Raw genomic sequence first — 16,768 nt, 5'->3', positions numbered from 1 at the left:
GTCCTAAAACTAACAAAAAATAACAAACAAGCAAAAGGTACGGTAAATATATACAATAATCAATAATAAGGCACACATTTGCAATTCCCCGGCAACGGCGTCAAAAACTTGACGGAGGAAAAATGTCGGTAAATATTTTTACAAAAATGATCACGTTGCAAGTATAGTTCTAAACTGACAAGTAAACCTCAATCAATGTTTAAATTGTTTGTCACTTAAGCAAACCCAATAAAATTAACCGAAGTATTTAAACCTCGGGTCGTCTCTCAAGGAATTGCAAGGAAGTGTAGTTTATTATTGGTTATAGAAAAGTATTTTTGGGGTTTTGGAATAAGAGACAATAAATGTAAATAACAAGGAAGTAAACTAACAATTAAGAAAAGTCCTAGCAAGGATTGATAATTGGAATTCCTATCCCCATTATCATAGTCACTTGTGATGGTAATTGCCTTTTGCTTTCAATTAGTTAACCTCTAACAATTGAAGGTAAGTCAAATGAGCAATTCAACTTGAGTTCACAAGTCCTAATCAAATATTAGAGTTAGTGAAGCCTAAGCCAACCAACAAGTCTTAACCACCAATCAACAAAAGAATTTTGATAACTCAAGAGTCTCTAATTGATCAATCCAAGTTAAAAACATAAAAAATATAATTTAAAATCCAACCAAGCATTTTATCAAACACTTGGAAGGCATAAAATAAAAAACTTAGAAAACTAACAAGACATAGCAAAATCTAAAACTAACCAAAGCAAAGAAATAACAATAACAAAGCAATTGAACAATAAGAAACGTGAAACATAAATTGCATTAATGAAATTTTAGAGTAACACATGAACTCATAAACTAAATTAGCAAAAGAAAGGAATCAATGAGAGAAGTAAATAACTAAGGTACTAGAACAAATAAAAGTAGAAGAAAACTAAATTAAAGCAAGGTAGAAAGCTGAATTTGAGAAGAATAAAACTAAAAAAACCTAAAACCTAGAGAGAAGAGAGAGCTTCTCTCTCTAGAAAACTACATCTAAAACCTAACTAATGTGTATGAAAGTAGGAATGATTGATTCCCCTTCCAGCTCCATTCTGCAGCCTCTAAACAGTGGTTTTGGGCCCAAAAACTGGGTCAAAAGCAGCCCAGAAATCACCCCCAGCGTTTTCTGTTTAGTGCAGCACGTGACGCTTTGTCACGCATATGCGTCACTGGACTTTTTAATGACCACGCGTAGGCGTCATCCACGGGTGCGCGTCGTATGCCTGCTGCGTTGGTCATGCGTACGCGTCGCTCATGCGTGTGCGTCGCTACTAGATTCTAAAATACTCAATTTCTTGTGTTCCTTCCACTTTTGCATGCTTCCTTTCCATCCTCTAAGCCATTACTACCCTGGAAAACCTGAAATCACTTAACACACATATCACGGCATCGAATGGTAATAAGAGGAGATTAAAATTAGCGAATTTAAGGCCAAAGAAGCATGTTTTCAATCAAAGCACAAAAATTAGGAAGGAAAATGTAAAACATGCGAATTATATGAATAAGTGTGAGAATAATGGATAAAATCCACTCAATTCAATACAAAATAAACTGTAAAATAGCGGTTTATCAGGTGGCTACAGCTATGGCGGAGGGAATAAAAAAGAAGGCAGAAGAGAGCTAAACACGAGTTTTCGGGGAAAAGCTCGATCTTCAGGAAGAGTTGGAGAAGGCCAAGGAAAGATATTGCCACACTTGAAGAGTCTATGGCTGAGGGGATGGATGAGATGTTTGCTAATCTGAAAGCCAAAGTCCAAATCCTTGCCCCCGAGGCCGATCTTCCTTGTTTAGCCAAGATAATATTGTGGTGGATGGGAAGATTGTCTCGGCCCCTGAAGATGATGAGGAGAAGCCTTTGCCCGACCCGAAGTCTTCGGGCACAGAGGTTGGTCAAGCTTCTCAAACTTAGACTCTCGAGGTCATCAGCGGCGAGCTCCCTCCTTCGACACCTGGTGGCATCCCGCCGTTCTAGTCTTTGAATACGACCAGACCCCTTCTGCCCGAGGCAAGGACATTATTACTGGAGATGAACTTAATCCTTTGTTGGGGATCTCTAAGTAGTTTTATGTTGATGTGTTGAATGGGCCGATGAGTGGGTCTTTTTAATGAATAATTTCTATTTGTACTAGTTGGTAGTTTTTTGAAAAATTTATTTTATGATAGTTGTAGTTTAAACAACTTTTTTAAGTCCTATTCAAACAATTTCAAGGTTTAAATAGCCTTTCTTCATTTTAATAATGATATTAGGTCTTTAAATAATTGTTTGAATTAGCTTTTATATAGTTGCTTAGTTTGGTATTATACCTTAACAACTTTTTCAACGTTGTTTCTCTACTAGACTTATAAGTGATGTTGGCAAGTTGATATTAGTTTCCTTTATAGGTTCTGACTTCGTGTAATCAAACTTTGGCAAGTTCATATTTGTTTCTCTACTAGACTTATAAGTGATGTTGGCAACTTTTATTAATTCATAGGACTTAGCAGGGCTCCTCCCCTCAACCTAGGAGGTTTAGAAACTCATACTGAAAGGAAATACAATGTAAAATGTGTATGATGTGTGTTTCGAATGGAGAATGCTTGATAAAACGTGTAAAAAGTCTTTAAATACTAAACATATGATTAGTAAGGGTAAAATAGTATATCTAGTGCTAAAATCCACTTCTGGGGCCTACTTGGTGAGTGTTTGGGTTGAGCTTTGATGAGATCCACGTGCTATGAGGCTCTTAGGGCATTGAACGCTGGCTAGGGGGTCCTCTTTGGGCGTTTGGACGCTGGTCTCTGCTCTGTGGGCGCTGGACACATGGAAGGGGGCAGGTAGCTGGCATTGGACACAAGTTTTGGGCCTTCAAATCCGAAACAAAGTATAAACTATTATATATTGATGGAAAGCTCTGAAAGTCAGCTTTCCATAGCTATTAAGAACGCTCCATTTGGACTTCTGTAGCTCTAGAAAAGCGCTTCCGAATGCAAGGAGGTCAGATCCGGACAGCATCTGTAGTGCTTTCTCTGTCTCTGAATCAGACTTTCGCTCCAGCTCCTCAATTTCAGCCAGAAATTACCTGAAATTCCACAAAAACACAAAAACTCATAGTAGAATCCAAAAATTTAATTTTAACACTAAAACCTATAAAAACTTAATAAAAACTAAACAAAACATACTAAAAACTATATGAAAATGATGCCAAAAAGCGTATAAAAATATCCGCTCATCACAATACCAAATTTAAACTGTTGCTTGTCCCCAAGAAAATGAAACACAGTAGGATAAAAAAGAAAATTTAGATACAATAAATTTCAAAGTTTCCAATGAAGCTCAGTTATAATTTGATGAGCGGGACTTAGTAGCTTTTTGCTTCTAAATAGTTTTGGCATCTCACTATCCATTAAAATTCAGAATGGTTGGCATCTTTAGGAACTTAGAATCCAGATGATATTATTGACTCTCCTAGTTCAATTCTTTTTTATTCTTGAATACAGCTTTCAGAGTCTTGGCCGTGACCCTAAGCACTTTGTTTTCCAGTATTACCACTTTGCTTTCAGAGTCTATGCCACAGACACTTTAACTGGGTGAACCATTTCAGATTGTGACTCAGCTTTGCTAGAGTCCCCAGATGGAGGTGTCCAGAGTTCTTAAGCATACTCTTTTTGCTTTGGACCACGACTTTAACCACTCAGTCTCAAGCTTTTCACTTGACACCTTCATGCCACAAGCACATGGTTAGGGACTGCTTGGTTGAGCTGCTTAGGCCAGGATTTTATTCCTTTAGGCCCTCCTATCCATTAATGCTCAAAGCCTTGGATCCTTTTACCCTTGCGTTTTGGTTTAAAGGGTTACTGGCTTTTTGCTCTTGCCTTTTGGTTTAAAAAGCTACTAGCTTTTTCTGCTTGCTTTTTCTTTTTTTTTTTTCCTTTTTTCTCATTTTTTGCCACTTTTTTTTTCGCATGCAAGCTTTTTCTTTTTCTTTTTGCTACTTTTTCTTGCATCAAGAATCATTTTTATTGATTTTTCAGATCACCAATAACAGTTTTCCTTTTTCCTTATTCTTTCAAGAGCCAACATTCTAAAATTCCAACTTCAAATATGCACTGTTTAATCATACATTCAGAAAAGAAAAGCAATGCCACCACATCAATATAATTAAACTATTCTTATTTTAAACTTGAAATTCATGCATCTCTCAATTCTTTTCAAATAAATTTTTTTTAGCAAGGTGAGAGATATATGGAATATTTTACAACTTTAAGACATCAATGCAAATGATCATGCAACTAGAACAGGAAAACAAACAAAACATAACAGAAAATAGAAAAGGAAAGGAAGTAAAGGAGAACGAGTCCACCTTTAATAGTGGCGGCTAGTGCTCCTCTTTGACGATCCAATGTGATGCTTGATCTCTTCAATATCATTCCTTCGCCTTTGTTGCTCTTCCCTTATAGCCCTTTGGTCTTCCCATATGGCTCTTTGATCTTCTCTTATTTCATTGAGAGTGATGGAGTGCTCATGATGCTCCACCCTCAATTCCTCCATGTTAGTGCTCAGTTCTCAAAGAGAAGTTTGCCATTGACCCAAGTAGCTTTGGGGAGGAAAATACATCCCTTGAGGCATCTCAGGGATCTCATAATGAGGCGGCTACATGTGCTCTTGTGCATGGTCTTTGGTTTGCTCTATCCTCTTCTTAATGAGGGGCTTATCCTCCCTAATGAAGATATCTCCTTCTATGACAATTCCAGCTGAATTGCATAGATGACAGATGAGGTGTAGGAATGCCAACCTTGCATTGGTGTGATGCTTCTCAGCTACCTTGTACAGTTCTTGAGGAATCACCTCATGTACTTCCACCTCACTACTAATCATGATGCAATGGATCACGATGGCTCTATCAACAGTCACTTCTGACCGATTACTAGTCGGGATGATGGATCTTTGGATGAATTCCAACTATCCTCTAGCTATGGGCTTTAGGTCAACCCTTCTTAGTTGAATGGACTTGCCTTGGGAATCCCTTTTCCACTGTGCTCCTTCCACACAGATGTTTGAGAGCATTTGATCCAATCTCTGATCAAAGTTGACTCTCCTAGTGTAAGGATGAGGATCTCCTTGCATTAGAGGCAAGTTGAATGCCAATCTCACACTTTCAGGGTTGAAATCTAAGATATACTCTCGTACTTAATTCACGCCTACTTCTTTCAGGGTTGTACTATTTTTTCATTCAATTCACGACTACTTCTTCTCCAAGATATACTCTCGTACTTAATTCAGTTAAGTCAGAATGAAGGGGTGACCCGTGACAATCACCCAATCTTTGTTACTCGCTTAGCCAAGGTCGCGTGCCTGACAACCACAAAGCGATCTACATGATGTTCAACGTAGTCATTAGATGACAGCTGGAGTATATTCTCTTGGGTTTCTAATCTAAGATTAGAACCTTCGTGGCATAGGCTAGAATCATTGGCAGCCATTCCTGGGATTCGGAAAGTCTAAACCTTGTCTGTGGTATTCCAGTAGGATCTGGGAAGGAATGACTGTGACGAGCTTCAAACCTGCGAATGTAGGGGAAAACTGATAGTGTGCAAAAGGACAATGGTCCTATTCCGATGCTAGCGGGAACCGACAGATGATTAGCCCTGCGGTGACAGCGCAGATGGATTTGTTTTCATCCGAGAGGATCATACAGCTTGCCATGGAAGGAGTTAATGCATGGTTGGAAGAAGGCAATAGGAAAGCAGAGGTTCTGAAGCAATAAAGCATCTCCAGACGCTTATCTGAAATTCCCACCAATGAATTACATAAGTATCTCTATCCTATTTTATATTTTATTTATATTTTAATTATCAAAACCTCATAACCATTTGAATCTGCCTGACTAAGATTGACAAGGATGACCATAGCTTGCTTCAAGCCGACAATCTCTGTGGGATCGACCCTTACTCACATAAGGTTTATTACCTGGACGACCCAGTGCACTTGCTGGTTAGTTGTGCGGAGTTGTGAAGAATAATTGAGATTACAATCGTGCGTACTAAGATGTTGGCGCAGTTGAGATCATAATTTCGTGCACCAAGTTTTTGGCACCGTTGCTGGGGATTGTTCGAGTTTGGACAACTGACGGTTCATCTTGTTGCTCAGATTAGGTACTTTTATTTTATGTTTAAGCTTTTTTTTTATTTTTAATTATTTTCGAAAAAAATTTCAAAAAAAAATTTAATAATAATAAAAATATATGTTCTTCAGAATTCTTAAGAATGAATTCTAGAGTTTCATGAGATATGTTGAATCCTGGCTGGCTGTTAAGCCATGTCTAATCTTTTGGACCGAGGTTTCACTTATCCTTAGAAGAGCTTCTTTGTCTTTCTCATCAATTTAGCTGTTGTATGTAATGTCCTGCTGAAGCTTGGCAAGCCATGTCTAATCTTTTTAAACTGAAGCTTTAGACTAACATTGCATGATTCCTGGAATTCCTATTAAAAATTTTGAATTTATTTTTTTCCAATTAATTTTCAAAAAATTACAAAGAAAAAAATAAAATCATAAAATCAAAAATATTTTGTGTTTCTTGTTTGAGTCTAGTGTCAAATTTTAAGTTTGGTGTCAATTGCATGTGTCATTTATGATCTTCAGGTTGTTCTTGATGATTTTCTTTGTTTGATATTTAAATTTGTCTTGTTGGTGTCTTTTCTTGTTTTTCATATGCATTTTTTAATTATTGGTGTCTATAGAATGAAAGTTTTTAAGTTTGGTGTCTTGCATATCTTTCTTTTTTTAAAAATTTTCAAAAATATGTTCTTGATGTTCATCTTGATCTTCAAAGTGTTTTGGTGTTCATCTTGACATTCAAAGTGTTCTTGCATGCATTATTAGTTTTGATCTTAATTTCTTGTGTTTTGCATCATTTTTATGTTTTTCTCTTTCTTCATTAAAATTAAAAAATAAAAAAAAATATTTCCCTTATTTCACTCATAAATTTTGAAATTTGAATTGATTTAATCATAAAGTTTTAAAATTTAGTTGTTTCTTATTAATCAAGTCAAATTTTCAATTTAAAAATTCTATCTTTTCAATTCTTTTTCAAAAATCAAATCTTTTTCAATTTCCTTCTTAATATTTTCGAAAATTTTAAAGTTCGATTTTCAAAATCTTTTTCTTATTTTTATTTCATATTTTCAAAATTAATGCTAACAATTAATATTTTGATTGAAAAATTTTAAGTTGTTACTTGCCTATTAAGAAAGGATCAATCTTTAAATTCTAGAATCATATCTTTTAGTTTCTTGTTAGTCAAGTAATCAACTTTAATTTTCAAAATCAAGTCTTTTTAATTTCCTTTTCAAATCTTTTTCAAAATAAAATTCAAATCATATCCTTTCAAAATCATTTCTAAATTCTTATCTTTTCAAAATTGTTTTTCAAATCTTTTTCAATTAACCACTTAACTTTTTGTTTGATTTTAAAAGTTTACTATTTCAATCATATCTTTTTCAAAACTACCTAACTACTTTTCTCTCTCCAATTTTCGAAAATCACTAACCACTTTTTCAAAAATCTTTTTAATTAAGTAATTTATTTAATTTTCAAATTTTATTTTATTTCTCTTTTTAATTTTCGATACTAACCAATAATTAAAATAAAAACAAAAATATTTTCCTTTTATTTTAATTTGAAATTCGAATTCTCTCTCTCTCTCTCATCTCTTTCTATTTATTTATTTATTTACTAACACTTCTCTTCTTCTTATAATTCGAACCCATTCTCCCTCTCTGTGTTCGAATTCTTCATCTTCTCTCTTATTCATTCTACTCTTCTATTCTTCTACTCACAGAAAGGAATCTCTATACTGTGACATAGAGGATTCCTATTCTTTTCTGTTCTCTTCTTTTTCATATGAGCAGGAGCAAGGATAAGAACATTCTTGTTGAGGCTGATCCGAAACTTGAAAGGACTCTAAAGAGGAAGCTAAGAGAAGCTAAAGCACAACACTCTGGAGAGGACCTGACAGAATTTTTCGAAAGAGAAGAAGAGATGGCCGAACCCAACAACAATGGTGGAGATGCAAGGAAGATGCTTGGTGACTTTATTGCACCCTCTTCTGACTTCTGTGGAAGGAGCATCTCAATTCCTACAATTGGAGAAAACAACTTTGAGCTTAAGCCTCAATTAATTTCTCTAATGCAGCAGAATTGCAAGTTTCATGGACTTCCATTGGAAGATCCTCATCAGTTTTTAGTTGAATTCTTGCAAATCTGTGACACTGTTAAGACCAATGGGGTTAATCCTGAGGTCTACAGACTTATGCTTTTTCCCTTTGCTGTAAGAGACAGAGCTAGGACATGGTTGGACTCACAACCTAAAGATAGCCTGAACTCTTGGGAAAAGTTAGTCAATACTTTCTTGGCCAAATTCTTTCCACCTAAAAAATTGAGCATGCTTAGAGTGTAAGTCCAAACCTTCAGACAGAAGGAAGGTGAATCCCTCTATGAAGCTTGGGAAAGATACAAGTAATTGATCAGAAGGTGTCCTTTTGGCATGCTTTCAGAATGGAGCATCATATGCATATTCTCTGATGGTCTGTCTGAATTGTCCAAGATGTCATTGGACAACTCTGCTGGTGGATCTCTTCATCTGAAGAAGCCCAAGAACTCATTGAAATGGTTGTAAATAACCAATTCATGTATACTTCTGAAAGAAATCCTGTGAATAATGTGACAACTCAGAAGAAAGGAGTTCTTGAGATTGATACTTTGAATGCAATATTGGCTCAGAATAAAATATTGACTCAGCAAGTCAATATGATTTCTCAGAAGAAACAGGTTTGGCAATAGTAAACCCTTTCTATCATCTTCTCAGCAACAGACAGAGAATTCTAAGCAGAGCCACTCTGACTTAGCAACTATAGTCTTTAATCTATCTAAGACCTTTCATGACTGAAGCAAGGTCCTCCATTAGAAATTTGGAGTCACAAGTGGGTCAGCTCAGTAAAAAAGTTAATAAACTCCCCCTAGTACTCTCCCAAGCAATATAGAAGAGAATCCAAAAAGAGAGTGCAAGGCCATCAACATACCCCACACGGCTGAACCTATAGAGGAGGGAGAGGCAGTGAATTCCATTGAGGAAGACCTCAATGGACGTCCACTGGCCACTCAGGAGATCCCTAATGAGGAACCAAAGGAATCTAAGGCTCATACAGAGACCATAGAGATTCCACTGAACTTACTATCGCCATTTATGAGCTCTGATGAGTATTCTTCCTCTGAAGAAGATGAAGATATTATTGAAGAGCAAGTTGCTCAATATCTAGGAGCAATCATGAAGCTGAATGCCAAGTTATTTGGTAATAAGACTTGGGAGGATGAACCTCAATTGCTCATCAAAGAACTAAATGATCTGGTTCAACTGAAATTACCTCAGAAGAAACAGGATCCTGGAAAGTTCTTAATACCTTGTACCATAGGCACCATGACCTTTAAGAAGGCTCTGTGTGACCTGGGGTCAGGTATAAACCTCATGCCCCTCTTTGTAATGGAGAAACTAGGGATCTTTGAGGTGCAAGCTGCAAGAATCTCACTAGAGATGGCAGACAATTCAAGGAAACAGGCTTATGGACTTGTAGAGGATGTCTTAGTGAAGGTTGAAGGCCTATACATCCCTGCTGATTTCATAATCCTAGATACTGGGAAGGAAGAGGATAAATCCATCATCTTTGGAAGACCCTTCCTAGCAACAGCAAGAGCTGTGATTGATGTGGACAGAGGAGAGTTAGTCCTTCAATTGAATGAGGACTACCTTGTGTTTAAGGCTCAAGAATCCTCTTCTATAACCATGGAGAGGAAGCATGAAAAGCTTCTCTCAATACAGAGTCAAACAGAGCCCTCACACTCAACTTCTAAGTTTGGTGTTGGGAGGCCAACATGAAGCTCTGAGTATCTGTGAAGCTCTCTAAGAGCTTCACTATCAAGCTACTGACATTAAAGAAGTGCTTGTTGGGAGGCAACACAATGTTATTTAGTTATATTTATTTATTTTCCATTGCTATTTTAAGTTTTCTTTAGGTTGATGATCATGTGAAGTCACAAAAACAAATAAAAATCAAAAACAGAATGAAAAACAGCATTAAAAATAGCACACCCTGGAGGACAGGCTTACTGGCGTTTAAACGCCAGTAAGGATAGCAGAATGGGCATTTAACGCCCAGCCTGGCAGCATTCTGGGCGTTAAACGCCAAAATAGGTAGCACTCTGGGAGTTTAACGCCAAAAAGGGCTGTCTGGCACAGGATGGCATTAAACGCCAAAAATGGGCATCTGGCTGGTGTTTAACGCCAGAAATTGGCAGCAGAGTGGCGTTTAACGCCAGAAGAGGTAGCAGGACTGGCGTTTAACGCCAGGAAAGGTAGCAGAGCTGGTGTTAAACCCCAAATTTGGCATAGAATGGGCGTTTGAATGCCAGATTGGTGCAGGGACTCAAATTCCTTGACACCTCAGGATCTGTGGACCCCATAGGATCCCCACCTACCCCACTTCTTCTTCTCTCCTCTTCACACCTTTCCATAACACTCTTTCCCAAACACTATTGACCAATCACCTTAATACCTCTTCCCCGAATACCCTTCACCTATCAAATCCTACCCTTTTCCCTATAACCTCTTCACCACTCACATCCATCCATCATTAAACCCCACCTACCTCACCATTCAAATTCAAACTATTTCCCTCCCAAACCCACCCACACATGGCCGAATACCCTCTCTCTCTTACCCTATAAATACCCCTCCTCACTACCTTCATTTTCACACAACATACACACTTCTCTCCGTCTTGGCCAAAACACATACCCCCCTCCATCTCCTCTATTTCTTCTTCTTCTACTCCTTTCTTTCTCCTTTTGCTCGAGGACGAGCAAATCTTCTAAATTTGGTTTGGGAAAGTTAAAGCTTTTTGTTTTTCCATAACCACTAATGGCACCTAAGGCCGGAGAAACCTCTAGAAAGAGGAAAGGGAAGGCAATCGCTTCCACCTCCAAGTCATGGGAGATGGAGAGATTCATCTCGAAAGTCCATCAAGACCACTTCTATGAAGTTATGGCCAAGAAAAAGGTGATCCCCGAGGTCCCCTTCAAGCTCAAAAAGAGTGAATATCCGGAGATCCGACATGAAGTTCGAAGAAGAGGTTGGGAAATCCTCACGAACCCCATTCAACAAGTCAGGATCTTAATGGTTCACGAGTTTTATGCCAATGCAGGGATCACTAAGAACCATAACCAAAGTGTGAACCCGAACCCAAAGAATTGGCTTACAATGGTTCGGGGGAAATACTTGGATTTCAGTCCGGAAAATGTGAGGTTAGCATTCAACTTGCCAATAATGCAAGGAGAACCTCACCCTTTGACTAGAAGGGTCAACTTTGATCAAAGGTTGGACCAAGTCCTTAGGGACATTTGTGTGGAAAGCACTCAATGGAAGAGAGATTCAAGAGGCAAGCCGGTTCAACTAAGAAGGCTTGACCTTAAACCCGTGGCTAGGGGATGGTTGGAGTTCATCCAACGCTCAATCATTCCTACTAGCAACCGGTCTGAAGTTACTATAGACCGGGTTATCACGATCCATAGTATCATGAATGGAGAGAAAGTAGAAGTTCATGAGATCATATCCCTAGAACTCTACAAGGTGGCGGACAAGTCCTCTACTTTGGCAAGGTTAGCCTTCCCTTATCTCATTTGTCACCTCTGCAATTCAGCTGGAATTGTCATAGAGGAAATCGCAGTGACGCGCTCGCGTGCCTGACGCGAACGCATGGATTGTAAGTTGCACACATGACATGAATGCGTGGACGACGTGCACGCGTGGCAAGGCAAACGCTGGATGACGCGAACGCGTGGATGACGTGATCGCGTGACGTGCACGATCTGCAAAATCTGCAAAATTCGCTGGGGGCGATTTTGGGCCCTGTTTTGACCCAGTTTTCGGCCCAGAAAAGCAGACTAGAGCCAGGGAACATGCAGAGACCTGAGGACAACATTCATTCCGCATAATTTTAGTTTTAGATCTGATTTTACTCCTCCTCTAGGTTTTCTCTCTACACATTCATAGTTCTTAGGATTTTGATTTTATTGCTTTCTGGACTGGATGTTGAGAAGAGTTATTACCTCCGTCAAGACTTTGTCATTCTAGTTTGTTTTCCTTACTTGTCACTTACTCTTTTATATCCTTAATTTCTTCAGAGTTACTATTGGATTATTTTTAGAATTTATTAATGCAAGAACTATTTTTATTTTAATTGATTCTTTTGATTATTATTTATCATGTATTTCTTTACTTCCCTTTCTTATTTTGCGAAGTTTATATTCATAATGAGCGAGTAGTTCCATAACTTGATTGGGAGTTGATTGAAAGGAGGACCTTGAGCTGGATGCCCAAGAGTAAAATTATAGTTGGTTTTAGCATTGGGTCATCCTCTAATCACTGACACTAGTCCTTCCCAAGGGAGAGGATTAGAACTTGTGAATAGAAACTGACTTCCAACTTGCTTAACTTTCCTTTATCTGGTAAAGGATAACTAAACAGGCAAGCTTCAATTATCACTTTTATCTTGGGAGAACTCCATCAAGGATAGGTGATGAGCGGATAATTTATTTAGCGGATAATTGCGTTGGAAAATAGACATCCAGGGCGTTCCAGCAATATATAATAGTCCATACTTTGTCTGAGTTTAGATGACGCAAAAGGGCGTTGAATGCCAGTTCTACGCTGCAGTCTGGAGTTAAACGCCAGAAACACGTCACGAACCATAGTTGAACGCCAAAAACACGTTACAACTTGGCGTTCAACTCCAAAAGAAGCCTCTGCACGTGTAAACTTCAAGCTCAGCCCAAGCACACACCAAGTGGGCCCCGGAAGTGGATTTATGCATCAATTACTTACTTCTGTAAACCCTAGTAGCTAGTTTAGTATAAATAGAACTTTTTACTATTGTATTTACATCATCTTATGATTTTTAGTTCAACTTTGGATCATATTGATCACGTTGGGGGCTGGCCATTCGGCCATGCCTGAACCTTCATCACTTATGTATTTTCAACGGTAGAGTTTCTGCACTCCATAGATTAAGGTGTGGAGCTCTGCTGTTCCTCAAGATTTAATGCAAAGTACTACTGTTTTTCTATTCAATTCAACTTATTCCGCTTCTAAGATATTCATTCGCACCCAAGAACATGATGAATGTGATGGTTATGTGACGCTCATCATCATTCTCACTTATGAACGCGTGCCTGACAAACACTTCCGTTCTACATGCAAACAAGCTAGAATGAGTATCTTTTAGATATCTAATACAAAGGACCGAGTCTGAGATATTAGAATCTTCGTGGTATAAGTTAGAACCCATGGATGGCCATTCTTGAGATCCAGAAAGTCTAAACCTTGTCTGTGGTATTCCGAGTAGGATCTGGGAAGGGATGGCTGTGACGAACTTCAAACTCGCGAGTGCTGATGCCAAGGCATCATAGGCTAGTTTCACTAGCATTTTTCTGTTAGTTTTAGTTGTTTTATGCATTTTCTTGAGCTTAAAGTAACCAAAAATGGTTAAATGAAGAACAAAGCAATGAACCATCCAAACAATATGATTTTGATGCAAATTCCATGAGTTTTAGTTATATTACTTAAATGCTATGAATGAAAGATTTCTCATGAAATTTTGCAAGACTTTGATGCAATTGTTTGGATGATTTCAGGGAAGAAGAGGCTAAGCAAGGAAGCAACAAAATCAATAAAGGAAGCTTGAATATCACATGTGGAGTTTAAGTTCCAGTTTAAGCCTAAACTGGAGCTTAAATGCCAAAATCATGAAGGATAAGAAATGCTGGAATTGAAGTTTAACCTCCAGTTTGACCTTAAACTGGAGGTTAAACGCCAGAATGAAAAGCCTCACTAAAGAAGCATTCCACGTTTAACCTCCAGTTTGACCTCAAACTGGAGGTTAAACGCCAGAATGATAATGTCACTCAGGGGGGAGTTCCACGTTTAACCTCCAGTTTGACCTCAAACTGGAGGTTAAACGCCAGAAGGAGGAAGAGTACCAGGGAGCCATTCCACGTTTAAGCTCCAGTTTGACCTCAAACTGGAGCTTAAACGTGTTCGACAGCTTTTCTCCTCCAGGGTTGCTCTCTCCATTTCCACGTTTAACCTCCAGTTTGACCTCAAACTGGAGGTTAAACGTGTTCGACACCTCCAGGGCTACCATTCTAAGCTTCCACGTTTAACCTCCAGTTTGACCTCAAACTGGAGGTTAAACGTGTTCGACCTCCAGTATGCCTCCACCCTTTTCCACGTTTAACCTCCAGTTTAACCTTAAACTGGAGGTTAAACGTGTTCGACCTCCAGGGCTGCCCTTCCTATTTCCACGTTTAAGCTTCAGTTTAACCTTAAACTGAAGCTTAAACGTGTTCGACTACATGACTCTCCAGGGCTGCCTTCTTCCATTTCCACGTTTAAGCTTCAGTTTAACCTTAAACTGAAGCTTAAACGTGCTTCTACAAAAGGCCTCACTGGAAGTGTCTGGCGTTTAAGCTGCAGTTTAAGCTTAAACTACAACTTAAACGCCACTCTTGGAAAAGGTTTCTGGGCCAAAAATATTGTGATTTAAGTTAGTCTTTGAGCACAAATATTAACGTAAACTTACTTTGGTATGAAACCCAATTGAATATCATGGTTTATGGGATTGGGCCTGAAGGATTGATGAGTTTGAAATCTCAATTTATTGAGTCATGTGTCATTATTTGATTATCACTAAGTTGGCTCAATAAATGTTACAGGATTTGGATCAACAACCTCATCAAGATTATGGATCATAAACCCAAGGCAAAAGGAAAGCAAGGAGAGGCCTCAAAGCCCAAGAAGCACAACTGAAGCTCAATATAGAAAGTGTATAAATAGGATAGAAGTTAAGTTAGAAGGAACTTTTACCTTCACTTTTAGAGTTTTCCTTTTCTTTGTAATTGAATTCAGAGCTATGATTCACTAAACCCCCTTTCATTGGGTTAGGGAGCTCTATTGTAATTCAATGAATCAATAATAGTTTACCTTCTTCTTCAATCTTTTCTCTTGAATTTTGTTAGAAAGCTTCTCGATCTAATTCCATTGAGTAGTTGTCTTGGGAAAGAAACTACCCATACTTGGAATCCTTCGGAGCCTTGGGAAAGGAATGGAGGATTCATGCTAGAGAAGCTTTCTCACAGTGAATTGGATTGGGGTTTGGATGGATATTGTGACATGTAATCCTACCAAATTGTGGTTCATGAAATTGTGTGGTATAATCAGTGATCAAGCATCATCTCTTCTTATGAACATTTAAACCAAGGGATTGGGAATTTGTTTGTTTTTAGAGAGAATTGGTGAGCCAAGGGATTGGTATCCAATCATATAAGATTGCCAAGCAAAATTCAATGAACGCATTGGTTGAGGAAGAGATAAACATGTTTTGATTCGGAGATCTCAATATCTCCTATAACCCAATGAATTCCCCATTTCTGATTTCCATTTTCTCTTTACATTCTGCAACTCAATTCATGCAACACCCCCATTCCCTTTTAATTTCAGCAATTTAGTTTCTGCTCTTTAATTCATTGCAATTTAAGATTCCGCCATTTCAATTTCTTGTCATTTACTTTTACCGCCAATTTTACATTCCGCAATTCTCATCTCAATCTTGATTCCGCTCAACTAGAACACACTTCTAATCTGAATTGCTCACTCAACCAATCCTTGTGGGATTCGACCTCACTCTATTGTGAGTTTTTACTTGACGATAACCGGTGCACTTGCCGGAAGGAATTTTGCCGATCGTGCAATTTCCTAAATCGTAGCATAACTAGTTTATGTGCATCAAGTTTATGGCGCCGTTGCCGGGGATTGGTTTTCGATTGACAATTCTCAAATTGGAAGCTAACTAGATTGAGCAATTTTCTCTTGCTTTGTTAATTCTGTTCAAGATACTTGTTGAATTTTAATTTTTGCACTCGGTTACATGCTTTCCTTCTTTATGCCTTTAAATTCATGCAACTAACTCACTGACGCACTAACTGTTTGAATTAATTCCTCAATTGATCTAACCATACTCTTCCATTAACCAAGAGTACTTCACTTGTTTGTGTTTGAGCTGTGTTCTTGTATGACAGGTAGGAGAGGAGAGACATCAACTCCTCCATATACCGAACCAGAGAGGACCCTTCATAGACTTAGAAGGGAAGCAAGAGGGAAGAGAGTAGTGGGAGAAGAGGAATCTGAAGGAGAATCTGAGGACAATTTTGAGGAAGCTTTAGATCTCAACATGGATAGAGAAGTTCACAACCATGAGAGAGCTGATGGAAACGATGCCATTCCTGAGTGGAGGGTTCTTAGTTCATACATAAACCCAACCTCTGGGAATTGTGGTAGTAGCATCCAGAAACCACCCATTCAGGCCAACAATTTTGAGCTCAAGCCACAGATAATATCACTTGTGGAGAATCATTGTTCCTTTGGAGGAAGTGCTAATGAAGACCCAAACCAACATCTCACAAAATTCCTGAGAATTTGTGACACTGTGAAGTCCAATGGAGTCCAGGAAGATGCCTATAAACTGCTTTTGTTCCCATTTTCACTTAGGGACAAAGCAGCTAAGTGGCTGGAATCATTCCCAAGGGGGAGTCTAACAACATGGGATGAGGTGGAAAGCAAGTTTCTGGCACGTTTCTACCCTCCACAAAAGGTCAAT

At 38.3% G+C, this 16,768-nt stretch overlaps 1 non-coding gene across 1 annotated transcript; it reads right to left on the bottom strand.

Annotated features, from left to right (window-relative positions):
* Nucleotides 1-8,448: 8,448 nt before the first annotated feature.
* LOC112724928 (small nucleolar RNA R71) lies at nucleotides 8,449-8,552 on the bottom strand. Its single transcript, XR_003164067.1, has one exon. It is a non-coding gene; the product is annotated as a small nucleolar RNA R71 (small nucleolar RNA).
* Nucleotides 8,553-16,768: the final 8,216 nt, after the last annotated feature.

This window comes from Arachis hypogaea, chromosome 11 (genome assembly GCF_003086295.3).
Source record: "Arachis hypogaea cultivar Tifrunner chromosome 11, arahy.Tifrunner.gnm2.J5K5, whole genome shotgun sequence".
Taxonomy (NCBI): Eukaryota; Viridiplantae; Streptophyta; class Magnoliopsida; order Fabales; family Fabaceae; genus Arachis; species Arachis hypogaea.
This window is presented reverse-complemented; position numbering and strand designations above follow the sequence as displayed.